Genomic DNA, 21,010 nt, shown 5'->3' on the forward strand with positions numbered 1-21,010 from the left:
CTCCCCCTTTTCTGTTTTTTTAAGCAAACAGGACACCCAGATATAGGAGGGCGAAGACAGAGGCCATATCCTCGTACAAAGTTGGCGAACCTGTACAAGAGAGATACCCTTAGGCTGTTGTTGGGACCCAGGGCACTCCTGACCCATCGCACTGCCATTTTTCGAGGGAGGGAAAACTGGGGCAGAACCCCTCATGTAATATGACATGCCTTCCAGGGAGCGTATTTGGTAGGACTTCCCTGTGCGATGCTAAGCTCGTCACCCCTCATGGGCTGCTCAAGCCAGACACTCTAATCCTGTGCAATGAACCGAGGTTCTAGGAGTGCAAGAGCTGTCCAGCCGGCGACCTGTTGCTTGAGCATGGTCAACCAGATATCGGCTGACGCTCCTTGTTCAAGGGCTACAAGCGCCTGGGCGATCACTACTTTGTCCTTTCTTGTTTGAGATCTCAATTTGCAAAGCAACCAGAGGAGTAACACTAATCCACAGCAGAGGATCACTCCAAAAAGTCCCACTCCCACCCATTCCTTGAAATAAGAGACTGCTGAGGTGATCCAGGACGACAATTCCTCCGTCAAAGACAGGTCTAGTCGGGTAGAATTTACTTGAATGATGGTCACTCTCAGCTCCCGAAGTGTCTGTTCAAACTCCGAGGTCCAATTCTGTAACAGATGCTGTGAAAGACTCTTAGACAGATTAGCAGCTCGGGTAAATTTGTAATATTATATGGAGGTGACACAAAGGCTTGGGAGTTTTTGCTCACAGCCAAGCTGGGCCAGTTGCCATAGAATGTCTAATTGCTCTCAGACCAGATCTATACGTTGGTTGACAAGCATAAAGGCCTCCCTATATCTGAGTATTGGCGAGGCCTGTCTGTCCCGACCACAGAGATGGTGGCCGATAAATCATTGATAGTTTGGGTTGTCTGTACTGAATTTGACAAAGGCCAATGCGAGGCAGTAACGAGGCAGCGACTGCTGTCGTAGCAATAATGCAGCAATAATTGCAGAAGTACCAAACTCTCTTTTCCTCTAAATAAGGTCATGGTCCTAGGGCATCAACAGGGATTGGGATAAAGCGAGGGCATGCGGGTAACTACTGCGATATTTTATATGAGTAGCTGTCAGACAGAGGCCAGGTTTGATGTTCCCCGTCCAGGAAAATGACAACCGTCCTTTTCGCCCTTTCCTCCAAGTAGCATCGCCATGGGCATAAGATCAGTGCAGCTACCATTAATGCAAATAAAGGCCACCACCATAGAGAACTGTGGCGTTAGCCAATATCCTCCTCACCAGTTCCCATGTGGCCTCCCTTAACCAAGCAGAAGATTGATTACATAACATAATGCAAGGGAGATCAAAAGATGTTTTGTTGAATATGCCAAAACAAAGGCTGCCCTTAAGGGGAATAGTCCTATTTTCTTTTAGTCGTTCAACCTGTGGATCCTTGGGTAAATAGGCCAACCCTAAATCCTGTTAGTGGTACATCACCGGCATCTGGGTGGAAAGGTTGACATTATTCCCATCGTAGCTCGCCCTGCACCGTTGCTGGCATCCATAGAAGAAGTGAGGAGGTGCAGGGTCCCAGTCCCTTCTTGATCACTTGCTGTGATGCTCGAGTAAGTTGTCCTGGGATCCATATGGGATTTTCATTGTCCTGTGGAAAAACACAGACAGCTCCCCCTGGATCTTATTAAAAACAGGATCAGGGCCTTTCCATTCATTTGTTAATACATCCTTCCATTTGACTAATTCTTTTTGTCCTCTTGGGCTCTGAGCAATATCGCTCAGCCGCTGTTTGTCCAGCTTCATCAAGATTTAAAAAATTTAAGGTAAAAAGGGCCAGAGCAGTGGCCACTCGGGGTGTTGGGGGGAGTTCTATCATAATTCCCCTTCTTTGTTTTATTAAATATGATTTGAGCGTCCGATGAACACGCTCTATAATTCCCTGCCACTCGGGGTGTTGGGGGGAGTTCTATCATAATTCCCCTTCTTTGTTTTATTAAATATGATTTGGCGTCCATGAGCAGCTCTGTGATTCCCTGTCCTTGAGGGTTGTAGGGGCAGGCCCGTCAGGTGGGTAACCTGCATCTGAGCCAAACTGACGGAATTTTTGAGATGTGTGGCAGGGGCCATTGTCAGTTTTACACATTTGGCTTTCCCCAAGCACTCCATGCTTCAAGGCAGTGCTGAATGACATGTGTTGTTTTTTCTCTGTAAGTGGGGTGGCATGTAGAATGCCAGAACATGTGTCTATAGATACATGCACATACTGTAATTTTCCAAAAGTAGAATTGTGGGGTAATATCTTTCCCTCCTCATATTTCCTTCCTCATCTAGCTCAGCCTCCTCCTCTGAGTCTAAGGTTTTATTTTCAGAGCTTTCAGAACTGTCGGGTTCAGCCTTCTAGCTCTTTCACAGGGTACAGGCTGGCTCCCCCTCCTGGTTTATGTGTAGGGAGGAAGTGCTGGAATCTGAAAATTTCAACGCTCCCTTGTCTGTGGACTTCACCGGGAGGGCCTTTTTCTTTCTTAGGGACGTCCTTTTCTTTGGCGCCCCAACCTCTCCCTACGTTCAGTTTCTGACAGACTTTCCCCGGACTACCTCAAGAGTGGCCTGTCCTTCTACTACTGCTGCCTTACATGTTTCATCCTTTAAACAATTCTTAACCAGCTTCCATATAGCTTTGGTCCCTAGGCAGATCCTCTTCCATAATTTTTCTGTCAAGGTCTTTTCCAAGTTTGTTCCATGAGGCAATGTAAGCGAGCCTGAACAGGCAAACCAGCGCCACCCTCTCCACCTCCTTCACAAAAGTTTTTTAAGTGTTCCTCCTCCAATTTTGATGTCCCTCTGCTTTAACACTGTTTCCAAGGCCGTGACCACAGACTGTGAGGATCCCATGATGGGCCAGGAACGCCATGACGGCTTATCTCGTCCGTCTGACAAAGGCGTGAGGTGAAAAGGGTGAGACGGACACGCTGCTCTCTTATGTCACGAGTCTTACGGCGCCTCCCGGACGATTACCCGCTTATCTACGTTGGCCTTATCGAGTCCTTGCTCCTCAACAGTCAAAATTGAAGGTAAAAAGGGAGCTGCACAAAGCTCCCTTATATCACGAGAGACTGAGGCAGCGCCTTCAGCTGCTGTGATCGTCCTTTTAACAACGAAACGGTGAAAACAGAACATAAAAGAGTAAAGGTGGCTCCCAGGACAAATACTATAGCCTCAACAAATCCTTCCCAAAGGTGGTGACAACCCCAGACCAAAAGTCAAGAGAGGGCTGCCTCTCGAGCGAACCTACCTGTAGTTCTGAATCCTCCTTGTCGCCAAGGGATCTCCGAAGGTGCTGACGATGGCGAGGTCTTTCCCGGGTTTTTGGCACCAGATGTCCCGCACTACGTCTCGCCAGCAGGAACGACGCGGCACACATAGGATCCTTCTGCAGAAAAAGCTTTAATCGTCTTGAGAGGAGAGCATAAACTTACAATGCGGAGATGCCAGTGAGGAATAACCGTCCCTATATAGGAAACTATCCTCGCCTGGGACGTGTCACTCTCTGACTGGTGGCTGCCAATTATGCCAGATGACGTACCAAAGCGTCGTGTCCCTTTGAGTAGGGAAGTTACCAGGCACCTGCGTATTGCCCTTTTACTAGGTGCGTTCTGCGGATGCGGTGCCATCTTGTAATGGGGTATGTGGGAGGACAGCTGAGGACCTCGGACAGCTCCTCACATCTGTGAGGACAGCTCCTCGGACAGCTCCTCACATCTGTGAGGACAGCTCCTCGGACAGCTCCTCACAGCTACCTGCACTTTTACTGGCTTAGGTGAACTAGGAGGGCTCCTTGAGCAAACCTGGCAGCATTTTTCCTCCTTGTTGAAGGCTTTGGCAAAGTAAGGTACCAGTGAACAAGGACTTGTTATAGACCAGTGGCAAATGATATTTTGGGCTAAAGGTTCTTGAGTGTATAGTGTAAATACAAGTAGTTCTTTCAAATATGCAAATACAGAAGAAGCTGTACCTTAAAATTCAAAACTTCTGGATCTTTCTTCTCAATCTATTTGAAGGTTTTAAAATAAAAACTCTTATTTTAGATTAAAAAAATAAACACATACATACTGCTCTTGCACCTAGTTTGAATTTCCTGGCACCCATTCCCTACTCAGACAGGTTGTAAGGAGCTGGAGCTCTAACAGGAATCTGACAGATTTGAACTTTGTAGGGACTTGCACACACCACGCACACACACACACACACACACACACACACAACACACACACACAAACACACACATGAATACACACAAACATGTGATTTAAAATAATAATAATAAATCTTTAAAATAAAACAAATGAGCAAACATATTCTTCAGAATAAACAAATAACCTCCTCCCTTCTCCCTAGATGAGTTATTTATGGAAAGCTGTCTATGACAGAAGTTACTTCATTAGCACTGTCCCCTCCCATAACTGCTTATTGTTGCTTTCCAGAGTTATGCTGACTTTCTGAAGGGACAGTGGCTAGTATGGCCTATAAGTACTGTGGACATTTAATTTTGTAGTTGGGGTAAGATTTTTTTCCCTTGCATCAATCATTGACTGACTTTCACATGAAACCAGAGAAAATGGTTTCCAGTTTTTAATATTCAGCAATGTGGTGATTGAAAGCCAGTGTTCTGGATTTCTGTTGTAAGAGAAGTGATATTTAATTGTTCACAAATTGTCTGCACTGTCCCAGGCTGTGTTCCTGGGGCCGCTGTAACATACTACATTACATGAAGCACACATGTAACATACTATTTGGCCTGGTGTGGAGAGATTGGTCAGTAGTGAGGTCTCCTTGTAAAATAATTTGAACCAGTGAGATTTAGGGTTTCACAGGAGATCTTTGGATCCCTGTGAATGTGCTCTTGTAAAAGATTAAACATTTTTTATAAGTTCTGATTGGTTATGTTGAAAAAGTTGTTGAAATGTAGCAAAGTTATGCCCATCCAGCCTTCTGTGTTTCTGGTGTAAGATGTGTTCATATGACCTTATATGAATTCCTGCCAGGGCAGGAACTCACCATTGTTCTTATCTGAAGCTAATGCAATGGGTTATCCTGTTTGACTTTGAACATCCAAAACTGGGCTAACTAAACTTCATTCTTCATTAGAACCTGCTTCAGGTATTTGATTGATACAATTATGTTTACTTTTCCTCCTCTCTCTTATGACCCTTTGTATGATATTTTGTTCCAGATTATTACTCGAGTCTTCTAGAGAATGAAGTGAGCTGTAAACTCATGAATTTAAAAAATAGATGAATGCCTTTTTTTGAATATTCAAGTAATTAATGTGTCGTTGTATATTTCTTGGAATATAGATCACATAAAGCAATCTGCCAACCTTTCTCAGACTTTAAGTTTCTAAAGAGAAGCACTTGCAACCTGTGATGTTACAGTTTGATTGACACTTATTTGTGTAATATTTTCTGGAACAGTACAATGTGTTATAGATGTGAGTTGTCTATATTGGTAATTCTAGCACTGGCCTGGTTTTGGTAGGTTTTCATATCTCTCTGTACATGTGTTGCTCTGAGTCTGAAGGTGATGTAATGAAATGTGTTGTATCTTTTCCTCTTAAGGAGTGCACTTTTGTACACAGAGGACATGAGATTCTTGAAGCAAACCCCTTTTCATCTAAATGGAGCAGCACGGGATCTTATCAGTGCATCCTGTTCTTACTCAGGCCTATTAAGTTAAGTGTCCTAAGAGAGACAGGTACAACATTAACTGCATCGAGAACTGAAGGTGCTTATCATTCGATCAGTGAATGTGTTGTAGATATCACCTTCTGCAATCAGGGTGGAGTGGAGAGCTGCTTAAACAAAAGCAATGACAGAAGAGACTCAATTCTGTGAGATGCTCTTAGACTGCTTAAAGCTGATCATCCTCTGGAAGATCAGCAAGCACTCCAACCACAGAGGCATCTCTCTTGCCACAGCAATTCGTAGACTATAAAAATGCAGTTACAGTAGTCAGTGGTGATCTCTTCTCTTGTAGAACTTAGATACAGAAGAAGTACTAATGATTTACTTCCTGGTGCTATCCAGTTTTTTTTTTTTCAAATTTCAGTTTTATAGCTCCTTAAATATTTATTGGGATCATAGGTAAAACAGCCAATTATCTCTGCTGGAAATTTTTGATGTGCAATACAGTGTGTCTAGTACAAGGAAGAGCTTTGATTATCATAAACAGTCCATAATTGTAGTTTGAATGGGTGATCAAATGGTTGAAAGAGGAATAAGGTGTTAAAATTGAAAATTAGATTATTAGTTTTATTGGCAGTTTGGTATAATTTTACTTTAAATATAACTGTAAATAAACTAAATAATGTTATAAATGATGATATTTCAATGACTAAATAGCTCTATTTGTTTCACAGTTACTTGGTATAATTTTAGACTGTTCCTTTCTCAACAAACTGAAATCATCTTAAAGTTATTCATCACTTTAGTGAACCAACTTCTGATTGAATTTGTGTGCTGTCAAGCTTTACAGTTGAATATTTTATCATAGTGCTGGCTGTTTGTGACTACTTTTTAAAAATACAACTCTATTTTGCATCTAAAACTGTCATTTATCTTAGTACTTAGCCTTCAGTGTTTGAAGGCATAAAATTCTGAAAGATGATATTTCTTCTAATTTTATGTTCCTGAAGGTAACATAAAAGGTTCAATATTTAGTTTCCGTTGTTTGTATAAGTGTTATGTGGAAAAGAACAAATGTAATTAAATATTTTTACGTTATTGAACTAGGTTCCCTTTTCATATTTTAAATGTATTATTATTGATAATATGCCGTGCCACTATTTTCTCGGTATCTTCTGATGGCCACCTGGTTGACACAAGAAATGTGTTTGTGTTGCTCCCTTGAAGACTCCACAGCCTGAAGCATCCCAGGAGATCCACTGCATTAGGGGCATCTAGTGGGGACTTTACAAAAGTCCCAAATCTTTCACTGGGCACCCATTGGACTCAGGACCCATCAACCCCCAATACCCAACCTCCCCGAATTTCATTCCCCTTCCAGCTGGTACTTACAACCAGGGCACACTGCTAGCTTGCTGCTCCCCTGAAGACGCAGCAGCTTGAAGATATACCAGGAGTTCCTCGGCACACAAGGCAATGAGGCAACCAACACCAGAGTATGAAGACCTCCTAGGGCTCAGCGCATGCAGGGCAACTGACCAAAAGACTGAAAGGCTCCCTGGAGTTCTGCTGCACACAGAGAAACAGAAATCACAGTCCATCTGCTCTGGAGAACAGCTTCACACAGGACAATAGCTTGACTGCTCCTCTGAAGACCGAATAGTCTGAAGGCCTCCCAACAGATCTCCTGCAGCCAAGAGCAACAGATTAGCAATTGCTTTGCTCCTCTGAAGACCTCCTGACAGAAGACCTCACAGGAGGTCTTCAACAACCAGGAACAAAAGAGGCAGGCTCCAGACAGAGTCACTGAGACCAACAAACACCAGGGATAATTAGAAGGCTAGAGGAAAGCTCAAGACCATAAACAACAGAGGCCAATATACATGGGCTTCATCAAAACCCAGTTCTCCCGCCACAGGAAGACCCGAATACACCAACACACCTGAAAATCAGGAAGTTGACTTAAAATCTTATCTCATGACGATAATACAGTCCTTTAAGTAGGATATAAATAACTCAATGAAAGAAATACAGTAGAACAAAGGTAAACAGGTAGAAGCCCTTAAAGAAGAACCAAATCCCTTAAAAAAATACAGCAAAACAAAATCAAACAGGTGAAAGAATTGAATAAAGCAGTCCAAACCTAAAAGTGGAAGTAGAAACAATAAAGAAAAGACAAATGGAGGCAAATCTGGAAACAGAAAACCCAAGAAACAGGTCAGGAATTACAAATGTAAGCATCACCAACAGAATATAAGAGATAGAAGAATCTCAGGTGTAGAAGAAACCTTAGAAGAGATTGACACACAATTGTCAAAGAAAATTCAATACTTAAAAAAACCCTAACCCAAAACATCCAAGAAATTCAGGACATAATGAAAAGACCAAATCTAAGAATAATTGGAATAGAGGAGAACAAAGATTTCCAGTTCGGAGGACCTAAAAAAAGTCTTCAACAAAATCATAGAAGAAAACTTCCCCAACCTGAAAAAAGAAAAGGCGATAAAGTTCTATGAAGCCTATAAAACAATAAATAAATGAGACCAGGAAAAAAAATCCACTCATCGCATAATAATCAAACCACTAAACGCACAGAACAGAGAAACAATATTAAAAGGTGCAAGAAAAAAGGAACAAATAATATATAAAGATACAAAGAAGCAAACTGGAGTTGCCATCCTAATATCCAATAAAATAGACTTTCAACCAAATGTTATCAAGGAAGATGAGAAAGGATAATTCATATTAATCAAAGGGAAAATCCACCAAGAGAAAGTTTCAATTCTGAACATCTATGCCACAAATGCAAGGGCACACACATTCATAGAATAAACTTCACTAAAGCTCAAAACAAAGTTGAACTCCACACAATAATAGTGGGAGACTTTAGCAACCCACTTTCATTAATGAGCAGGTCATTGAAAGAGAAAATAAACAGAGACATAGTAAGACTAAAAGTGGTTATGAGCCAAATGGATTTAATAGGTATCTACAGAACATTTCACCTAAAAACAAAATAATACATCTTTATCTCAGTACTTCATGGCACCTTCTCCAAAATCAACCACAAAATTGGTCACAAAAAGAGCCTCAACCAATACAAGATTGAAATAATCCCATTCGTCCTATCAAATTACTATGACTTAAGGCTGGTCTTCAATAACAACAAAAACAACAGAAAGCCCACACACATGTGGAAAGGCATGAAATAGTCACACTGAGGGCTGAAATCAACCAAATAGAAACAAAGAGAACAATACAAAGAATCAGCCAAACCAAAAGCAGGCTCTTTGAATCAGCAAGATAGATAAACCCCTAGCAAAAATAACTAAAGGGCCAAGAGGCAGTATCCAAATTAACCAAGGAAATGAAAAGGGAGATATAACAACGGAAATGGAGAAAATTCAAAAAATCATGAGATTTACTACAAAAGCCTATACTCAACAAAACTGGAAAATCTAGATGAAATGGATGCTTTCTAGACAGATACCACATACCAACGGTAAATCAAGATTAGGTAAACTATGTAAACAGGCCCATATCCCATAAGGAAATAAAAGAAGTCATTAAAAACCTCCCAGCAGCAGCAGCAGCAACAACAGCAACAACAACAACAACAACAAAAGCCCAGGGATAGACAGCTTTAGTGCAGAATTCTACTAGACCTTGAAAGAAGACCTAATATTAATATTACTCATACTACTCCATAAAATAAAAACAGGATGAATACTACCTAATTCTTTCTATGAAGCCACAATTACTCTGACAACTAAACCATGATTCCTCACGGTCAAGTAGTCTTCACCGTAGGGATGCAAGGTTGGTTCAATATATGAAAATCCATCACCATAACCCACTATTTAAAAAACACAAAGAAAAAAAACATGATCATCTCTTCACATGCAGAAAAAGCATTTGACAAAATATAACACCACTTCATGTTAAAAATATTGGAGACATAAGCAATTCAAGGCCCATACCTAAACATAATAAAAGCAATTTACTGCAAAACAACAGCCAATATCAAATTAAATGGAGAGATACTTAGAGCAATCTCACTATAATCACAGATAAAGAAAGGATGCTCACTCTCCCTATACCTATTCAATATAGTACTCAAAGTTCTAGCTAGATCAATAAGATAACAAAAAGATATCAAGGGTATACAAATTGGCAAAGAAGAAATAATGGTATCACTATGTACAGATGATATGACAGTATACATAAGCAACCCCAAAAATTCTACCACAGAGCTCCTAGAACTTAGAACTTCAGCAAAGTAGCTGGATATAAAATTAGCTCAAATAAGTCAGTAGCCTTTCTTTATACAAATGATAATTAGACTGAGAAAGAAATTAGGGAAACAACTCTTCACAATAGCTAGAAATAACAAAATATCTTGGAGTGACTATAAACAAGCAAGTGAAAGATTTTTATGACAATAACTTTAAGCTTCTCAAGAAAAAAATCAAAAATCTCAGAAAATAGAGCGATCTCTCATGCTTTTGGATTCGCTGTATTAACATAGTAAAAATGGCCATTCTACCATAGGCAAGCTACAGATTCAATACAATCCCCATCAAAATCCCTACACAATTTTTCAAAAACATGAAAAGAGCAATTCTCAAATTCATCTGGAAAGGAAATAAACAAAAACAAAAATAAAAAACAACAAAACAACAACGAAGAAAAAAATAACCTCCAAAAATCAGAAGAGTCAAAACAATTCTTAACAGTAAAAGAACAACTGGGAGTATCACCATCCCTGACTTCAAGCTCTACTACAGAGCACTAGTGATAAGCACTGCATGGCATTGATACAAAGACAGACATGATGATGAGCGGAAAAAAATTGAAGACCCAGAAATGAACCCAGACACCTACAATCACTTGATCTTTGACAAAGGAGCTAAAACCATTCAGTTGAAAAAAGATAGCATTTTCAAGAAAAGGTGCTGGTTCAACTGGTGGGCAGCACATAGAAGAATTCATATCAATCCATTCTTTTTTTTTTTCTTTCTTTTTTTCAGAGCTGGGGACCGAACCCAGGGCCTTGTGCTTGATATCAATCCATTCTTATCTCCCTGTACAAAGCTCAGGTCCACGTGGATCAAGGACCTCCACATAAAACCTGATACACTGAAACTAATAGAAACAAAAGTGGAGTAAGATCTTTACCAATCATACATACAATAGAGTGCTAACATCCAGTATGTACAAAGTACTCAAGAAGATAGACTCCAGAGAATCAAATAACCCTATTAAAAAACGTCATAGAGAGCTGTGGGGTGGTGGGTGGTGAAAGGTACCCTGATTACTGGTCTACACAAGTTGAATCCCCAGGAGACCCTCAAAGGGACTGCAGGTGCATTTCCAGTCTCCTAGAATATCAGGGCCTTACATAGCTGTGCCCCCCAAAGACAGATAACATAAAATATCTTGGAGTAACTCTAACCGAGCAAGTGAAAGATTTGTATGACAGTAACTTTAATTTTCTTAAAAAAGAAATCGAAAATCTTTTTAGGTTAGTAGAGAGGTTTCAGACAGACAGTCATGTAGGGCAATGCCACAAGCCCCTCCTCCACAGGTGAGGACATGAACATATGTTACATAGACTCAAGACAGATCAATCATAGAAGCAGGACCAAGTCTCCAAATATGTAGATCAGTTCTTCCCAAGCTTTCAGGCCAAACCAATAGGAAGTATCTGTGGTCAGACACTGACCCATTTAAAAACTGTATTTAAGAGTCCTGTTCAAAATTAAAGGTGTGCAGGAATTATTCCATCATCTGAGAGCTTCTGTCATAAGAGCGTAACATCACAGCTTGGGGAAGAGATTCACTCTCCTAAAATCGCCTCCAGAAGCAAGCCTGTACCCCTTGCTGGCTACTCAGTATCCTGTTGGTTCGGCCTGGCCCAGGCAACCAAAGCAGCAGCTGCAGAAAGGAGCAGGACTGGCAGCTGAAGTGGCGGAAGCAGTCCCCCCTCCATGCCTAAGTTCTATACCCCCTCCATGAAGCCACACACCTAGCTGGGTAAGAGATGGCTGTGGAGAGCCTTCCCCACAACCTCAACCCAGAGCCAAAGCCCTATAGAGAGCAAAACAGAATTCTCAACTGAGGAGTATTGAATGACATTGAAGGACCTAAAGAAATGTTCAATATCCTTAGTCATCAGGGAAATGCAAATCAAAACACCCTTAAGATTCAACTTTCAACCTCACACCAGTCAGAATGGTGAAGTTAAAAATCTCAGGTGACAACAGATGCTGGTGAGGATGTGGAAAAAAGAGGACTACCCCTCCATTGTTGGTGGGATTGCAAGCTGGTACAACCACTCTGGAAAGCAGTCTGGAGGTTCCTTAGAAAACTGGACATAGTACTACCTGAGGTCCCAGCTATACCACTCCTGGGCATATACCCAAAAGTAGCTCCAACACATAACAAGGACACATGCTCCACAATGTTTATAGCAGCCTTAATTATATTAACAAGAAGTTGGAAAGAACTCAACTGCCCTTCAACAGAGGAATGGATACAGAAAATGGATACAGGAATGGATACATCTACACAATAGAATACTACTCAGCTATCAAAAACAATGACTTCATGAAATTCATAGGCAAATGGATGGAACGTGAAAATATCCTGAGGAGGTAACCCAATCAAAAAAAAAAAAAAAAAAAAAAAAAAAAGCTCAGATTGCCCAAGTTACAATTTATAGACCACGTGAAACTCAAAAGAAGAAAGTATGGACGTTTCAGTCCCTCTTAGAAAAGGGAACAAAAATATACATAGGAGGACATATGGAGACAAAGTTAGGAGCAGAGATTGAAGGAAAGGCCATCCAGAAACTGCTTTACCTGGGGATCCAGCCCATATACATACAGTCACCATGCCCAGACACTATAGCTGATGCCATGAAGTACATGCTGACAGGAGCCTGATATAGCTGTCTCCTAAGAGGTCTGCCAGAGCATGACAAATACAGAGGTGGATGCTCACAGTCAACCACTGAACTGAAGATGGGGTCCCCACTGGTGGAGTGAGAATAGGAGTTGAAGGGGTTCACAACCCCAGAAGAATAATAATATCAACCAACCAGAGCTGCCAGGAACTAAACCACCACCAGAGAGTACACATGGACAGACCCATGGGTCCAGCTGCATATGTAACAAAGAATGGCCATGTTGGGTACCAGTGGGAGAGAAGCTCTTGGTCCTGACATGGCTGGATGCCCCAATGTAGGGGAATGTCAGGGCAGGAAGGCAAGAAGAGTTGGGTGGGTGAGTGGGGGAACACCCTCACAGAAGAAGAGGGAGAGGAATGGGATAGGGCTTTATGGATGGGAAACAGGAAAATGTAAATAAAAAATATCCAAAAGAAGAAAAAGTGAAATTGGGAAAGAGCCTGGAACTCATTGGAAATTTCCTAAACAGAAGTGCAATGACTCACACTCTAAGATCAAGAATTGAGGGTTGGGGATTTAGCTCAGTGGTAGAGCGCTTGCCTAGGAAGCAAAGGCCCTGGGTTCGGTCCCCAGCCCCAAAAAAAAAAAAAAAAAAAAAAAAAAGAAGAAGAATTGATGAATGGGACCTTATGAAACTGGAAAGCTTCTATAAGTCAAAGGACATAGTCAATATGACAAATTGGCAACCTACAGAATGGGAAAAAAATCTTAAGTAAGCCCACATCTGACAGAGTGCTAATATCCAAAATATATAAAGAACCCTAAATGCTAACCACCGAAAAAACTCCAAACAACCCAATTAAAAATATGGGGTATAGAGCTAAACAGAGAATTCACAACAGAGGAATCTTAAATGGCTGAGAAGCACCTAAAGAAATGTTGAACATCCTTAGTGATGAAGAGAAATGCAAATCAAAATGACACTGAGATTCTACCTTACACCAAGCAGAATGGCTAAAATTAAAACTTCAGGTATCAGCTTATGCTGGAAAGAATGTGGATAAATAAGAACACTCCTTCATTGCTTGTAGGATTGCAAACTGGTACAACCAGTCTTGAAGTTCATCTGGATGTTCCTCAGAAAACTGGAAATAGGTCTACCTGAAGAAGATCCAGCTATACCACTTTTGGGAATATACCCAAAAGGTCCCTACCAGGCCACAAGTGTTCCCCTATGTTCATAGCGGCCTTGTTTGTGATAGCCAGAAACTGAAAACAGTTCAGATGTCCCAAGATAGAAGAATTGATACAGAAAATGTTGTTCATTTACACAATGGGATATTACTGTGCTATTAAGAATGAGGACATCCCGAGTTTTCCAGTCAAATAGACGGAACTAGAAAATATCATCCTGAGTGAGGTAACAGACACAAAAGGACATGCATGTATGTACTCACTAAAGTGCTTTTAGCTAAAAAGAAAAAGTACAGAGTACCCAAGATACAGCCCACTGAACTCATAAAGGTCAACAAGCTGATGGGCCCAAGTAAGGATGCCTTAGTCCCACTTGGAAGGGAAAAAAAAGCAATCACAAGGGGGGAGGGATGGGCCTGGGTGAGAAAATGGACAGGGAGGGAAAGGGGGGAATATGATCAGGTATTTGGCAACCTCAGAAAATAGGAGGTGGTGGGACCCTCCAGAATGTACCAGAGCCCTGGGAGGTGAGAAACTCTTTAGGATTCAGTGGGAGGGACCTTAGATGAAATGCCCTACAGTTTGGAGAGGAAACTTGTAGAACCTACCTCCCAGAGTAAGACAGGGCATCAAGTGAGGGATGAGGTTGCCATCACATAGTCAAATACTGACACAGAATTGTTCTTGTATGAAAGAACCGCAGGGACAAAAATGGAGAAAAGTCTGAGGAAAAGGTCTAGGGATAGACCCAAAGTGGGATCCAGCTCAAGGGAAGGCCCCAACGCCTGACACTATTACTGAGGCTATGGAGTGCTCACAAAAAGGACCTAACATGACTCCAATAGACTCAACAAGCAGCTGAAAGAGTCAGATGCAGATATTTACATTCAATTAATGGACAGAAGCTGTTGATCCTTGTGGTTAAAATTAAGGAAAAGCTGGAAGAAGCTAAGGAGGGCAACCCTGTAGGAGGACCAACATTCTCAAACCTACATCCCTGAGATCTCTTAGACACTGGATCACCAATCAGGCAGCATTCACCAGCTGATATGAGATCTGAGGCTCACAACACATATACAGCAAAGGACTATGGGGTCTGTGTTTAGTCAGAGAAGATGTGACTAACCTTCAAGAAACTTGAGGCCCCAGGGAGTAGAGAGGTCTGCTGGGGTGGGGAGTCGGGGTTTGGGGGTATCCTTGTGGAGGTGGTGGTGGTGGGGAGGTATGGGAGGTGGAATAGACAGAGGGTAGACCAGGAGGGGCATAAAATCTGAATCATAAAAAATGATTACATAAAATTAAAAAAATGAAAATAACGAATTTATACTAGATAAATGACAAAGCTATCTAACTTCTTAGGCAGTTATAGTGCATCTGTTTTGTTCTACCTCCATTGGTAATGTACAAAATATAGTCATCTTTTAAAAATTTCCAACAAAAAGAAATGTTTACTTACACAGAAGTCATAAATGACTCCAGATTTCATTTAAGGCTTCAATCGGTGATGATCTATATTCAGTAGAACTTATGTTTAGACTGTGATTAAGGACATCATTAATATGTTTTTTTATTTCTTTGAATTTAAACTAGAGGTTTTATTGGGTTATAATGTTAAGTCCATGATGTCAAGGGCTCTGCTTTCTAAAGTGCTCTGTCATTAACATGACCCTTCCCTCTAAGCCTCTTAGTAGGTTAAAAAAGTAAAAGAACCAGCCACATGACCCTCTGTTTTAAAACCTAGTATTTAAAAGTCTTGCTTACATCTTACATTTTCAGGATCTCACCTTGGCTATTGAACTTCACTCATAGGTTGGTAAGTTTTTTAAGTTAACTGTATTTTGTTGAGACATTTTATACACATATGCTTTATGGATTCATTCCCCTCCGCACCTATCACTACCCCCATTTCTTACTATTCCTCTTCTTCACCTTGTACACTTCCCATTTCACTTTTCTGACACATAAGTTCTATGACATTCTCTCCCCCACCTTCTTGACACACACACTCCCTGAAGATTTCTGAGAGAAATTTAAGTCTAGGTTCTATGTAAGGGAGAAAGCACATGTCTTTCTGGATTTGATTTGTTTAGCTTAACGCGATTTCCCAGTCCACTGATTTTGCTGTTAAATCATGATTTTATTTACTGGTGACTGTATAAATTTCTATTGTATTCACCACACTAGCCTTAACATTCCACCTGTTGATGAACATCCAGGGGGCTTCTATAACCTAGCAATTGTGAACAGTGCAGTTGCTTGACTCCTTATCCAAGACATCTCACTGTCATGTAACAAAACACGTTCAAAGGGAAGAAATGCTTATGGGAGATTAACAGAGAGATTCTGTGGTTAGCTCCTTTGAACACGTCTTCTGTTCAATATTTTGCTTTCCCCTCATTTTATCTTTAGTGCTTCAATTTGGATAATTGCTATAGAGCACCTCCAAGTTTATGATTCTGTTTTCTGTTGTGTTCTGTCTTCTAATGCACTCTATGTTTCTTTTACCATACTCCATAATCCTGAGATGCTAGGATTTCTGTTCAGTGTTTTTTCTAGTTTCCACACAGTGCTTCTTTCCAGCTAATTGCTTAATAATGTTACTGACAATTAATTTATGATACTTCTAACATTTAAGCGATTCTTGTGTCTGACCTACCTTGAATTTTTCCTTGATAGGAACTTATTATTTCCTTGTTATTTGTGTGAATATATTTACGGCAACTTAGAGAATTTTTGTAAGAAAAGAGACTGAAATACACAGGTTTTGTGGTAGAAAGATGCTTGTCCATCTAACAGGCCACTGACATCAAGAGTTAAGTCAAGCCAGACAGTAGAGGAGCTGAGTTTTGTTTTACTATGACAGTAGTCCTCTCTAGCGAATCACACGTTTCAAATTCCCTAAAGTGAAATGCTATCACTTTTTGCTTAGTGTGAACCTGTTATGTCAGTAGGATTTCCCCTGTGTTCTCACTTAGGTTTCAATAGACCCTAAATTTCTATAATATTCATGAGACCTCTCATTTATTAACATACATCATTACTTATAGAAAGGTGTGGATTTTATATAACACTTTCAAACACGAATGCAGTTGATCATATTCATGTTCTCTTAATATTAATTTATTTCTGTTCACATCTACGTATCCTTCTTGCATCAAATAAATCCTCATTCTATTTTCATTTCTCAAAATCATCTGATACCATTCTTGCAAAGACATTTATGCGACTATGACAAGGTGTGGTGTGGTATTGTATACAAATTTCCTCAAATTAAAACATTCTATCCTATCCTGAAAGGAACATCTTAGGGTTTACAAACTAAGCAAAAGGCTTAGAATGAAAGCGACTCACAAGTCTCATAAACTTCTCGAAACTTATATTTACAAGTGTTATTCCCCACCTCCCTAAATGTTATCTAAGCAGTACGTTCAGTTGGGGAATAAGCACCTTCTAATCTTTCTGGCTTTCTCCAAGTCATACAAAAGAGTTCCAGGAATGCAGGTCCCATAAACTGCCTCTTGGTTGTGTGTTTTTGTCAGTGATGAGGCTGTCTTTAAGTTATTCATGCTTCCTGGAGTAATTATTAACCTCAATAAACTTAGTAGCTTAATAAGTTAGGCATGGGAGGAATCATTAACTTTTGGTTTTAGAGGATCTAAGTTATCATACAGAAATACAAATACAAAATGTCATGAGAAAGAAGAAAAAGTAAACTTAAAAGAGCGTTATGATTGTATTAATCAAGTTTTTATTGCTATGATGAAATTTCTGAAGCAGGTTCTTATGAAAATAGTTTATTTGGCCACTTTGGGACCTCCTAAATAAAATGGGATTGTTTCTACATTTTTCAGAAGGTGACCCTCTTAGTAAGTAGTAAAACAAAGACCTAAAAAACTGGCAATGAGTTATGTAGAAGTAATGATATGGGCCTTCCTGGGTGCTGATTCCTACTTATCAGAGTTGAATGTCTTCGGGGACAATAATGACCTGGCTACCATTTTCTGTGTGTTATGGGAGGCTGTGCTTCTTCCAAGTTATAGCAATAATTAATGATTCCTGTGATTGATGAGGGAATTTATAAAAAAAAAAAAAAAGGCCAGGCTCACGATGATTGAAACATCTTTTGGAAGAGTCTTGGTGTGCTCATTTTCCCTTATTTGGTATGGTGAGGCATATTTCTTTGATAAATTAAACCCATAAAGTGACTATGGGACTGCCTTCCAACCCCTAATGGATTAAAGAATGTTATTTCAATCTCTTAAAGTAACAAATATCAAAGGAGATAATAGTCAGGATGGGGTGTCAGTGGTGTGTTCTTTGATGTGTATGATAAGATACACAACTGAGCTCAGCTAGGAGATTTGCCTACAAGGGAGGAATTGCAACAGAGAAAGTCCATGCTGTTACTTGGCTGTGTTAACCTCTGCTTTGGAAAAAATAGGAAAAAAACTTCTTACGAAGGTTTTGCTTTGCTGTTTCTCAAAGCTAGCAGATATGAGGGAATGAGATGCAAGTTAGATATGGGTTAAATATCCATCTCTTCCTGGGACCTAAAATGTTAGAACCCATGGGAAGCATCAGATAATGAACAAGAGAAGAGAAGCCAGATGAGGGTAATATGAGAAGACCATGGCTCTAACCTTTAATGCAGAGAAAAGAAAAATTTATGAATGAGCATGCTGATGGGGCTTTAATGGTCTGTTGGAAAGGACCACTATGATCAGGGATATTGTCTCTCAACTGCCTCTGAAGAATTATTCAATAGGGAACAAACTCTCACTTGTGAGGCTATAGGGCATAGGAGTAGACAGGATCAGTCTGGGTGCTATTGAAGGAAAAATATTAAGTAGTATCACTACCCATCCCTTCATGAGCCAATGACTGTATAACTTGAAGCCTTATGAGGGGGAATTAAGCCCTGATGAACTGATTTATAGGAACAGTTAGTAAAAGTTGGTCTGTGTCTATGATTCTCCATTTTAGGTACTAAAAATGATAGCAGGACAAACAATTGGGTATGTCAGGGTGAGTGTTTTATGCCCAGCTCACAAAGTCATATAGAATTGTGTTCACAGAAGAGTTAAACGGGACCTTAGGGCTAATATGTGGCTTTGGTGGATTTGCTGAGTCTTATAGTGAGACACGACATTTAAGAGGAAAGAGAAGCCCCTGAAAAGTGAATGACATTGCATAAGTTGAGTACACAAAGTTGTAATGCAGGGCCAGATGGCTTGGTTGGTAGAGGTACTTGCTGCAAAGTCAGACGACAAGTGTTTGGTCTCTAGAGTCTACATGATGGAAATCAGAATTCAACATCTCCATGTTGTTTTCTAATGTTACATTTACACTGTGGTGTGTGTGTGTGTGTGTGTGTGTGTGTGTGTGTGTGTGTGTCCTATACACATGAGGTAGGGGGCATAAAATATTACTAGAAATAAAAACTATAAAGTAATAAGGAAGGTATGATCAAAAAGACCAAGAAGACCAAGTCTGCTCTGCCTATGAAGGCAGAGGGAGCACAGCAGTTTGTGTTGAGCCAAAGTTCCTCAGAAGAAAATTACTAGAAAGCAATCAGTATCCTAGGGATATTGTGGAAGGCTTTAATGCCTGAAAAACAGATACTGAAAAATGACTGAGCTTGTTCTACAGATGGCCTGGTAACCCTATAGAGTGTTTGAAGTAAAATATAGGGGAGTGTGGGTATTGTTCACATAGTTGTGGGTTCTTTCATCAGTAGGGTATGATTGATGAAAAGATAAGGACTCAAAGTATTGGGCTGTCAAAACCAGGGAGCCAGCTCTAGTGACAGAGATAGCAGCATGAGTGAACACAAGTGGGCTTGAGCCAAGCCTCAAAGAAGAAGTCATCTCCCACAGAGACAACCATGATTGGAGTTATACACAGTAGTCATACTCAAATATGAAGGCAGATGGTACATGAAAATGTCTGTGGATTATGAACGGCTGGTAGCAGCCCCACCAATGCCACTGTACTAACATTTTTATTATTATATAAAATATTGATAGCATTATTTTCTTAGCACCCATGACTAACACCTACTTACCCTGGAATGAATGGTGGACAACCTTCACAAATATTACTCTCATTCTCTAAAAGTGTTTTTGTATCATTTTAACTTTTAGCATTTACAGGTTTGAAAAAATCATCAGAAATAACAATAAAGGTAGTAGTCCTACAGAGTTAAATTACAGCAGTAGGAGTATGAATACAGTATCATGATCCCAGAAGCTAAATGTTTGTTGGCTAATCATCAGTGCCAGTAATTAAAATACATCTCTACAAGTTGTTAGCCAGGGAGGTTCTCAGGCTTTAGCAACCTTAAACAATGCTTGATTGTATGGAAGATGTATGGAGCTGAGTCTCTACTAAGTTACTGCACATGTTGGCTATAGGACATGGGGAAAACTGTCTGGGAATGAACAAGAAGCTGCCCCCTACTGTCAGAAAGGTACTATGTATATTGATGGATGGTAGAAAATATTATTAACAGTCCTGCTCAAATATGTATTTTATCTTCCGGTCTGCAACTCCACCAAGGCAGATCAATGTACCTGCCCCTCTCCCACACCCCACAGCCTGCCTATCTCCTATGAAATCTACCATATCCAGGAATATACCTTGGTTGTCTCCCAGGAGGCCTGCCATAACCAGGGACACAGGTGGTCTGCTCAAACCAGGGATACAGGACACCTAACAAGAGATAGAAATATCTGCCTCCCAGGAGGCCTGCTCTAACCCAGGTCACAGATTTCTACCTGACTCCAAGGATGCAGGCTCCAGTTAGAGACTCTTAGGCTGTTAAGACCAGAGATAACCAGATAGCAAGAGGCAAGCACAAGAACATAAACAACAGAAGCAAATGTACTTTGGTACCATCAGAACCTAAATTCCTCCAACACAGCAAGCCCTGGAAACCATATCATATCTGAAAAGCAAGATTCTGACCGAATATCCCATCTCATTAAAATTATAGAGGCCTTTAAGGAGGATATGAATAACTCACTTAAAGAAATACATGCAAACAGGTAGAAGCCCTTATAGAGGAAACAAACACAATCAAACAATTGAAGGAATTGAACACAATGGTTCAAGAACTAAACATGGAAATATAAATAATTAAGAAATCATAAATGGAGGCAACCTTAGATATAGATAACCCAGGAAAGACATCAGGAGCTATGGATACAAGCATTGAA

Source organism: Rattus rattus, chromosome 18, assembly GCF_011064425.1.
Source record: "Rattus rattus isolate New Zealand chromosome 18, Rrattus_CSIRO_v1, whole genome shotgun sequence".
Classification (NCBI taxonomy): Eukaryota; Metazoa; Chordata; class Mammalia; order Rodentia; family Muridae; genus Rattus; species Rattus rattus.